Below are 11,010 nucleotides of genomic sequence, written 5' to 3'. Positions count from 1 at the left end.
TATTACGATTTCTCAATAGCATGATGATTGCACCCACTTCCAATTTTAATTTAAGACCGGGCATTCCAGAAGGAGTAATACTATTAAGAAATTTAATGCGAAAATTTTCCTTTTCAGTATCATCTGTTGAGTCAACAGAATCATCACTCAAATATCTGTGAAACTCTCCATCAAGTATATCCAAAATTTCTTCATTTAATTTTTGAACATCCTCATTTTTTGGACAAAGAATTGCATGTTTAGATATATTTTTAATATTATCTATAGATATACTATTTCCAAAGGTGGCTTCAATAATAGATCCATTACAAATCATTTCGTGGGGGATTTCAATAATATCCATTCCTAAATGAAAACTGCTATCAAGTTTGCCATCTCCAAGTTTTACTAACCATTCACTATAAGCGGAATCCTCTGATCTCATATTTGTTTTAAGAGACAACTTTCTAAAACATCCCCAATCATCACAGTACTTTAAACTTGAGTATACTATGGCCGATCGCATAGCATGTGGTACAGTACTGAGACATTGTCGAAAATCCCCTCCGAGAAGGAGAATTTCCCAACCAAATGCAATATTCAAATTCATAATTTCTCTTAGTAATCTGTCTATGGCGATTATAGCATGACTGGATGCCATGGTGCATTCATCAATAGTAAGAAGTTGGGACCTTTTAATGATTTTAGCAGCTTGATTCTTTATATCAAGTCTAGAAATTAAAGTTTCATTTAATGGAATGGGTAATTTGTATGTGGAATGAAAGGTTCTTCCACCAAGAAGTACATTTGCAGCAATTCCTGTAGATGTTGTGGGCAAAAGAGTACCACCACAACCTCTAATATAATGTGTTAAAACTTTATACAGATATGTTTTTCCACTACCACCTGGACCATCCAAGAAAAAGCATTTGGGGTGTACAGTTTGCTCTTTGATGGCTCATACGATTCATCACATGTATTTGCATTCATTAATAAAGGATAGTCCAGAAGTTTGAAATGTGAACATTTCATTCCATGCAATGTGAATACCTCCTGAATTTCGTTAAGGGCATGCATTTCACAGTTCACACAGGCACCTTCTCTTCAGTGTAATTTCCAACAGAAATCTTCAATAAAATGAGATTTATTCTCATCCTATAATTTGTCTGAGCAGGAGGACATCCAAACACACATATGCATGCAAAAAGTTGCCATAGTTGTTTGGGCATATTAAGGATGATTGCATCGTCAGTCGTATCTTTCCAGATACTGTTGTCAAGTAATAATCCTCGGTGTTTAGCAGCTTCATGAAATGTATCATAAGTTAAACCTCCTACAGTTCGCAGATCCTCAAAACTTATCGCAACTTTTATATGCAGAAGCAAAAGTCTAAGGTATTATCCTTCTGGTTCTCTAAAGCTCACAGTGAACAGTCTACCTAATACTTTATTCCCACCATTTCGGTGTTCTGTCCACAAAGAATTATTAAACACATAATGCTGTGGAATCTCCCAAAATCATAATTATGTGCTTCAGAGTCTTCTCTATTAAATAAGAACCAAGCCATCAAAGTCGACTTATGCCTTTTAGCCCTACCCAAAACTTCAGCAAAATCATCGGCATGAAAATACAAATTCTGATCATTTGGCAAATGAATAGCTAATCTTGTGATTGCATGAGATTGGTCATGCATTTGAATTCCAAAAAGTCTACAAACAGCCTCAGGAGAGCTCACATACCTGGAATCAATGAAATCCTGTACTTCGTCATGATTTATACTATTTTTTTCAGAAATTTGAATATTTGCACAAGCATGCCCTTTATATATGTATTTAAATAGATATTTGGCACTTCTAATTGACGCACACACTTCAACATTTATATGACAGTTATATTTGAGGCACAAATACGGGTTATAAGGGGCAATCCAAGTATTATCGACAATTTTATTTCCAACAGAAATGGTACAACCAGATCTTCGTTTGTATTTGGGATATCCATCAATATTTCCAATGGTCACATTTTGAAATTCTTTTGGATATCCCTTTGAATATTTTCCATTTTCCATACATGGACTATTTGGATTTTGTATTCCACGTGGTCCATGTACCATATTTGATTTTACAATTTGAAAAAGTGAGGAAACTGGTCCTCATCTGGAATTTCTGCCTTAACTATATGGTCAATGTCATCTTCTGAATGTAATTTGGACTCACTATCTAATATCAATAATATGTGAGCGTGAGGCAGTCCGCATTTCTGAAATTCAATGACATGAATCTTAGCTATTACTTTGCCAAATAAATGGAATTTACATATATCATTTAAAAGAGCGCTCAGCTTAATATTAAAAACTCTGGCTACCAAGTCAGGTCCGTTTTCAACTTTTTGCCAGCATTGTAAATTGTTTGTGATATCTGCCCATTTGGGCTGCATGTCATGGTTGTAAATAAATTGGGCTTGCCATACTTCGTTACAATTGCCATAGCATCCTGATATCGCTGCTGCATATTTCTGGGACTACCCTCAAAAGATGATGGAAGTATTATCATTTTACCAATTGGCACATGGTCATTTTCAGATCTAGATTTGAGATAATCCATCAAACCACTATATTTTTCAACTCTCAACTTAGATTGGTTTGCTTTGATGAAATTTATCCGATTGGCCTCCATTTTTGAATACGAATCCACAATAAACTGTTGAGTTAATTTTCCTGCATTTAAAATAGGATTGAACGTGTCCCTCACAGAGATGAAATCATAATACTGCATTTGTTTGACTCGTGTCCTTACATTTCGCCTAGTATTACTGTTGATTACACTGTTGTCTCTAAGTATTAATGCAATATCTGTTCCCCAGCCTTTTTCACCATGAGGAAAAAGAATAGAATATGTCATTGCATCTAATGTAGGAAACAGGATACTGATTTGTTTCATTTTAGTGGCACTTGGATTACTGGGATCTGGTTTACAATGAATGAGCAAGTCCCTTTCAAAAGGAGGTTCTCCATCTTTGTTTCTGAACATGACAGCAACCTCAGTTACACAAGGAGAATTATATCTACCTGGGTCACTGTTACGATCGTATTTAATTGCCATTGTTACTGCAGTGGGAGCAATACCTTTTGCCGCTGCTTCAGATTGGGCTTCCTCTTCTACCTCATGTAGCATCTTGTAAGATTTTGTTAATTCATTTGTTTCATGCATGAGGTTGTTGATGTTGATCATGAGTCTTTCTAAGCAGCCCTGATTTTCTGGCATTGCTAATCTTTTACTTGTAGCTTCGGCTGTATCCAAAATATAGAGTTGAGCAAACTTCTGAGAAACACCATCCAAAAGATGTAAAGTTCCAGTACGGTGATAAACTTGTCTGTGTATTCTAAAATAGTATGGCCCATACCCTGATAGCGATGCAATATTTGCACCCATGGAAGCAAACGCAAAAGAACTATCTTTGGATCGAATATTTTTCATGAAATTTTTATGGTCAGAATCCTCATTTGTCATTAATCTTTTTAAATATGCCGGGTAATCTGGAAAATGTATATCATTTGGACAGACTTTCCCTTTGCTACAACATCCAGTAAATTTACCATCAGATGGTTTTTCAACAGAGAAATTTAGGGATAGGCAAAATTCACATCGAACAGTCATTCCACCACAACTGTGTTCGAGAATTGCAACCTCATGTACTCCATGTTTGCTGAGCTACCTTGTATCAACAGTTCTTCTTTGGACATAGTCCCACCTCTCTACTGTCACGGTCTGAGACGCAGGTGAATGAGAGTCCTGGCTGTCAGGCCGCTGAGAGCTGTGTGACCAATGGCTGATTCTGGCTAATTCTGTGGGGGTGGGACTTCCTCCTCCCTGCTCTCAGTTTTCACAGCTGTGATGAGGAAGCTGGATGACAGAGGGAGCCACGCCCTATAAGCCACCAGTTTTCTCGCTCTACTGGACCCCGTGGTGGCGTCTGGCGCTGCCTGCCCCGTCTCGTCCGTCCCCGACCTGGGGCCTGAACCCCGCAGGCGGTGTCTGGCGCTACCCGCCCTGCCTCCCCGGGTGGCATCTGGTGCTGCCTGCACAATCCCCCCTTTCCCCGGTCTGGGACCCGGACCCTGTGGGTGGCTTCTGGCGCTTCCCACCCACCTTCCCAGGTCCCGATCTGGGGCCCGGACCACAGGGGTGGTCTCTGGTGCTGCCCGCCCCGCCTCCCCCACATCCCCAATCCGGGGCCCAGACCCCACAGGCTGCGTCTGGCGCTGCCTGCCCATCTCCCCCATCCTCGATCTGGGGCCCGAACCCCGCAGGTGGCTTCTGGCGCTGCCCGGCCTGTGTCCCGGGTCCCATTCTGGGGCCCGGACCGACTGGCAGCGTCTGACGCTGTCCGCCCCACCTGGATATGCAAATATAACCGCCATCTTTGTTGGGTTAATCTGCATAGTAACTCTGGCTGGTGGGTATAGTGAAGGTACGGTCAATTAGCATCTTTCTCTTTTATTAGTGTAGATAAATGACTTAGTTTTTGCACGTAACCTATGCACATCCTCCCATATACTTTAAATCATGTCTAGATTACTTATGATAATATAATGTAAATGTTATATAAATAATTGCTATACTATATTGTTTAGGGAATAATAATAAGAAAAAAGTCTCTACATGTTCAGCAACTGTCATAGGTCTAACTACATAGTACATGTCAGCAACAAGGTAGCTTTTTCCCCCCAATATTTTTGATCTGGAGTTGGTTGAACACATGGGTGCAGGACCCACAAACAAGGGCCAACTGTAGTTTTGGACAATGTGAAAATCTGTATCATATTGAGAGACTACTGGATGATGTGTGTGGAATTAGCATAAGCATATTAAAAACTAAACAAGCTTTTAAAAGGCAATTATTAACTCTAGAAAAATAACATTATTCCATGAAAAAACAATCATAGTATAATGCCTTAGCAGAGACTAAAAACAGCTAATTACATCAGGAGTGGCAGGGAAAAGGGATAGTAAGAAAGCTACATGTTATCCATCACAAGAGGAAGGTACCAATCACTAAAATCCACAAACCAAGAAACAAGAGCACATAGCTTATAATTTCAAAATGTACTATGAGAAAAGTACATTTTTTAAGAAAGACAAAAGAATTAAAAGCACCAGCCCATCGCGCCAAATTTGATAAATTTGGCTTTTTTTAAAAAAATGTTTTCATTTACTTTAGAGAGAGGAATGGAGAGGGAGAGAGAGAAACATTGATGAGAAAGAAACATTGATCAGCTATCTTCTGCATGCCCCTACTGGGGTTCAACCCACAAACCAGGCATGTGCCCTGACCGGGAATCAAACCAGTAACCTCCTGGTACATGGGACAATGCTCAACCAACTGAGCCCAACCTGGCAGGGCAATAAATTTCTATGTTGCTCCCTAAAGGAGAACCACTGCCATTCAAATTCTCCTTTGCCTGTAGCCGAATTTTCCTTAGAACCCGGGGTTGTGTTTAACAATTTAATAGAGGGAAGTGAGCATTACTCAGAAAGGTAAACTGAGAAAACTACTTTGCCCAACTCCAAACCATGAAAATCTCTGCAGAGGCAAATAAACCTCTGACTAGTTGTAATCAAGGTCTCCCAAGAGCCCTCTTGGGGCAACTGTTCATACTTACAGTGCCAATTGGACTCTCAAATATCCCAATCTTGCCATCCTCCAACACCTGGTACAGCACTGCCATGAAGTCTATCTGGATGGAATAGGGTGTGAAGGGAAAAGGGAAATGGATGCCACCGATCTCCTGGTTTTTATCAGCCATGATCCTAAGGGGAGAAAAATATCTGGTAGTTCTCTGATGAGCCAGGAAGAACCGGCTTGAAATCTAGAACAGTTCTTAAGAGCAGTCTCAATACTGATTACGGATTTTCTCCTTAGGCTCTACATTATTTGGCAAGAAGAGATCATGTTCTCTCCAACATGTGCATATCCCCATGAAGCCACACCAAATCATGCAATCCACCCAGCGACATTTATCACAAAGGGCTCTAGAAGAATGCAGAATGCAAAAGCCCTTATACAGAAACTCCCTGCATTTCACCTGAGGTACTTTTGCTGCCTGGATAGCCTTCTAATGCCTCCTTGAGAGGCTTGGAGATTTCCTCTCAAAGACCTGTGTCCTGGGATCAAAGATGTTGCCTGTATTCACTTCTGCAGCAGTCTTCCCTCACTTCTGCACAGGGCGGTATGTGCATGACAAATGCTGCTTTATCCTGATGGGAGACCTGTCAATAGAATCATGACACACAGGCAGAGAATTACAAGTACAATTACAGTTTTTCTGACATGGCACAGGTTAATGTACATAACCTTATTTTACAGACACCCCCTACAGTGGTCAATCACCCTCCCTCCAAATACGTGTGCATGCACACACGCAGGCCGCTCTACAGAAAGTCACTCTTTGCTGTCATTACCCTCCATTTAGTTTCTTCATAGTTCTTAGCACTCAACTCAATTCATTTAGTCCTCTCCACTACAGTATAAGCTGCATAAAAGAAAGAACTTTGTCTGTCTTGTTCTTCCCTGCCCCTAGCACTCAGCATGCCAGGTGCTGTGACAAGTAGCGGGGATTCAATAAAAATTTGATGAATATACAGCAAGCTTCACATGGGGGCTGTAGGTGGAGGTTTCTGTTATAGAAACCTCTTCAGAGGTGTCAGTGGAGGATGTCCCATAACTGAAATATCTAGTGCAAGGCCAGTTCTTTAGTCGTTACAAACTGTTTTCATATAACCTCACAACAACCATGTGGTCAGTATTATTACTAGCTCTATTTTATAGATGAAGAAACTGACAGAAAGATTAAATGACTTGCCCACTTGGTGTGGCTCAGTGGTTGGGTATTGATCTATGACACTAGGAGTCACGATTCAAATCACGATCAGGGCACATGTCTGGGTTGCAGGTTCCATCCACAGTAGGAGGTGTGCAGAAGGCAGCGATCAATGATTTTCTCTCCCTTTCCCTTCCTCTCTGAAATCAATAAAAAATTTGTTTTTAAAACAAAAGGTTAAGCGACATGCCGATAGTCACATAGCAATTGCCTGAATCCAAGATTTGAACGCACATCTGCCAGACCTTCAAGCTCCTAAGCTTTGTATTTCCTCATTCTTCTCTCACCAGGGTAAGGTGAAAATAGACTTGTTTACCAGACTTAGGAATAACAACAGGAAACAATACAGAAAAAAAGTAATTATTGCCCTAGCTGGTTTGGCTCAGTGGATAGAGCGCCAGCGTGTGGACCAAAGGGTCCCAGGTTTGATTCCAGTCAAGGGCACATACCTCAGTTGCAGGCTCTTCCCCGGCCCAGGCACTGGTTGGGGCATGTGCAGGAGGCAACCCATCGATATGTTTCTCTGACATCGATATTTCTCTGTCTTTCCCTCTCTCTTCCACTTTCTCTAAAAATCAATGGAAAAATATCCTTGGGGGAGGATTAAAAGAAAAGAAAAAGTAATTATTATTTCACTCCCCATGGATGGTAATTATGGATCTCATTTTTCCAGAAACAGCACAAGCTAAGTCAGAGTTAAAGAAGGATCTACAAATCCACAAATAGTAGATACACTATGTGTGCTTTAAGAATGCTTGGTGTAGCTTTTTCTGACCTCTTCAGATTGGCTGCCTGAAGGACAACCATGACCTTCCACACAAGTTCTCCCTAGAATTCCCCACCAGTGCTAAGGCACAAACCTCATGCTCATTAAATGAGGTAATAAGACGTTATGTGAAAGTGTGAGTTTTGAAAGTGTTCATTTTCTTCAGTCTTCAAGTATCACTTGCTATTTACTTGGGTATAAACTATTGCTACAGACTGCACTGTGTCCCACCGTCCCTCAAATTCATGTGTTAAAGCCCTAAGCCCCAACATGAGACTCTATTTTATTTGGAGGGAGGGCTTTTAGGAGGCAATTAACATAAAATGAAAAGGGTAATTAAGATTAAATTAAGGTATAACAGTGGGTCCTAATCCTTATTAAGATTGGTGGCCTTCTAGGAGTAAGAGAGAGCTCTCTCCTTACCAGCCATGTGAGGACAAGTACTAGTAAAAAAGGGACCGACCTTCTGCAAGACAGGAAAAGGGTCCTGGACAGGGAACAGACTAGGCTGGAACCTTAATCTTCGACTTCCCAATTTCTAGATCTGTAAGGAAAAAGAAAAAGAAAAGAAAAGAACTCTGGCCCTGGTTAGAGCATCAGCTTGCAGATCCAAGGGTCCTGGTCAAGGGTACCTGGGGTGCAAGTTCCCCGGTCCTGGTAGGGGCGGGAGGCAACCAATCTATGTTTCTCTCCCACGATGTTTCTCTCTCCCCCCTCTCCTACTTACTTTCCACTCTCTCTAGAAATCAATGGGGAAATATCCTCAGGTGAGAATTAAAATACAACAAAAACAAACAAACAAAATACTCTGTTGTTTAAGCCACCCAATGTATGGCGTTTTGTTATGGCAGCCAGAGAAGACAGAAACAATTTAAAAGCACAATCCCCATTTTAAGCCCCTAAAATGCTTTAACTTCACACACCTGGGAGACAACACAGCCACAAAAGAAAACCTTTTCTGCACCTACAGTTAATCCAGGCACAACACCAGCGGGGCTGCAATGCTCCCACAGCAGGGGACATGGCCAGGCCTCCCACCTCCATCCTCAGAGCTCACATCCTGTAGGAAAAACCTGCTACTTGGTGTTTTTTCCACTTTTCATTGCACATCCTCCAACAATCTGGTCAATTCCATTCAACCGAACCTTCTTGACTGGACCCCACTCCACCTTGCTTTTCTGAAGGGCAGAGCCATTAACAGTATGGGCTCTGAGGTCAGGCTTCTAAATTTGGGACCCCAGCTGTATTCTTGCCTAAGTTAATAGCCCTAACCCTCAGTTTCCCCGCGCATAAAGGAGAGACAGATAAAACTGCATTTCCATAGGCTGCAGTGACCACTAAATAAGTAACTTATAAAAAGCGGTTAGCACAGATGGGTTACTGAAGTCCCTGGTGCGTGTTAGTTATTATTACTCCAAAGCACCGCTCCAGTTCAACTGCAGATCCCGCCCTCACTCACCTCCCATTCGCCCTTGCACAGGTTTCTCGCCTATCAATCACACGTTAGCTCCGCCCCTCCATGCCGCAAAGGTTTTTCCCGCTCCCGACGCCCCCCGCCCCTCCGCAAACAGCCACTGGTTAGCACTTACACCGGAGGACGTCCTTTCTCATGGAGGTTCTCCTGTCCTAAGCTTTGTTACCACGCGACACCGTGACCACTCTCTTCCCCGACAAGACAGCTTCGCTTCAGGCCAGGCGGCTGAGGTATCAGAGATAAGGTCGCGGAGCTTAAAAGGCCGGCTCCACTCCATCCCCAGAGGAGCGTGCAGCGCTGCCACGCCCCGCGCCACTGCGCGTGCTCACTTGGGGACGTGGGCGTGGTCTTTTTTGCACCCCTGCGCTTGCGCGGCTGGCTCAGGGCGGGACTGTTTCCTGGCAGTAGGGAAGCTGCAGGTGATGGACCCTGGGCCAGCCTTTCTGACCACACACAGTCTTTGGGCTTAATGCCAACCTGCGACCTCCCTTGCAGTCCTGCCCGGTGCAGGATGTTTGATCCCCCGCCTATTGGCGCAGATGTTCTAATCTCCACAGATGATTGGCTTGAAGAAATGGGCTCATATTTACCAAACACTGCAGGCAAAAAGGCTAGCAGAGAATTGAGAAACCAGTATTCTGATCCTCCCTCTTGCCAGGCCTTAATATGTGAACGTGTTATTTCTACCTCTGAATGGACAGTACTCGCCTCAACTGGGCTGTACTGGAACTTGGACGTCTCTTTTTTCCTATTTCAGTTGTCATGTAATATGATATTAGTTTCAGGAGTACAACAATACTGACTGGACATTTATGTAACTTACCTAGTGATCACACAATTAAATCTAGTACCCATCTGACACCATACTTACCTATTATAATGTTATTGACTTTCCCATATGCTCTACTTTACTTCCTCTTGACTGTTTTTATAAGTGGCAATTTTTTAAATATATATTTTTATAGATTTCAGAGAGGAAGGGGGAGGGAGAGAGAGACAAAAACATCAATGATGAGAATCATTGATTGGCTGTCTCCTGCACACCCACTACTGGGGATCACCCGCACCCAGGCATGTGCCCTGACTGGGAATCGAAGCTGGGACTCTGAGTCCAAAAGTGGATGCTCTATCCACTGAGCCAAACCACATAGGGCTATAACTAGCAATTTGTACTTAATTTCTTCACCTTTTCCCTAAACCGCGTTTCATCTGGCAACCAATGATTTGTTCTCTATGTGATTTTGTTTCTGTTTTGCTTGTTCATTTGTTATGTAAATTCCCCATATTAATGAAATCCTTTGTTGTTTGTCTTATTTCACTTAGAATAATACCCTCTCGGCCTATCCCTGTTGTTGCAAGTGGCAAGATTTCATTCCTTTTTATGATTGAGTAATATTCCATTATATATGTACCACATCTTCTTTTTTCATTCTTTATCAATCTATGGATGTTCACTTAGGCTGCTCCAATCTCTTGGTTCTTGTAATAATGGTGCAATGAACATAGGGCTGCATACATCTTTTCAAATTAGTGTCTTGGATTCCTTTAGATAAATATCCATAAGTTGATTTTTTGGTCATAAAGTAGTTCTATTTTAAATTTTTTGAGGACCCTCAGTACTGTTTTCTACAGTGGCTGCACCAATTTACAATCTCACCAACAGTGCACAAGGATTCCCTTTTCTACATCATTGCCAACATTTGTCTTTTGATTTAATGATGATAGCCATTCTGACAGGGGTGAGGAGATATATCATTGTGGTTTTAATTTAATTTAATTTGCTTTCCCAGATGGTTCATGATGTTGAGCATCTTTTCATATGTCTAATAGCCATATGTATGTCCTCTTTGGATAAGTGTCTAATCAGGTCCATTGCACATTTTTAAATTCGGTTGTTTGGGTTTTTTTGGT

At 41.8% G+C, this 11,010-nt stretch overlaps 1 long non-coding RNA gene across 3 annotated transcripts; it reads right to left on the bottom strand.

The window, feature by feature from the left end:
• Positions 1 to 4,159: 4,159 nt before the first annotated feature.
• LOC106695379 lies at positions 4,160 to 9,396 on the bottom strand. Of its 3 annotated transcripts, XR_001346473.2 has the most exons (5): positions 9,215 to 9,396; positions 8,089 to 8,169; positions 6,846 to 6,999; positions 6,065 to 6,248; positions 4,234 to 5,789 (listed from the first exon to the last, which is right to left on the bottom strand). It is a non-coding gene; the product is annotated as an uncharacterized LOC106695379 (long non-coding RNA). The 3 variants fall into 3 exon arrangements; XR_002827401.1 differs by lacking the exon at positions 6,846 to 6,999 and having other exon boundaries at positions 4,160 to 5,789; XR_002827402.1 differs by lacking the exons at positions 6,846 to 6,999; positions 8,089 to 8,169 and having other exon boundaries at positions 4,162 to 5,789.
• Positions 9,397 to 11,010: the final 1,614 nt, after the last annotated feature.

The sequence above is a fragment of the Myotis lucifugus genome, unplaced genomic scaffold (genome assembly GCF_000147115.1).
Source record: "Myotis lucifugus unplaced genomic scaffold, Myoluc2.0 scaffold_1180, whole genome shotgun sequence".
Classification (NCBI taxonomy): Eukaryota; Metazoa; Chordata; class Mammalia; order Chiroptera; family Vespertilionidae; genus Myotis; species Myotis lucifugus.
The sequence above is the reverse complement of the archived record's forward strand: the minus strand, read 5'-3'. Positions and strand labels throughout refer to the sequence as shown.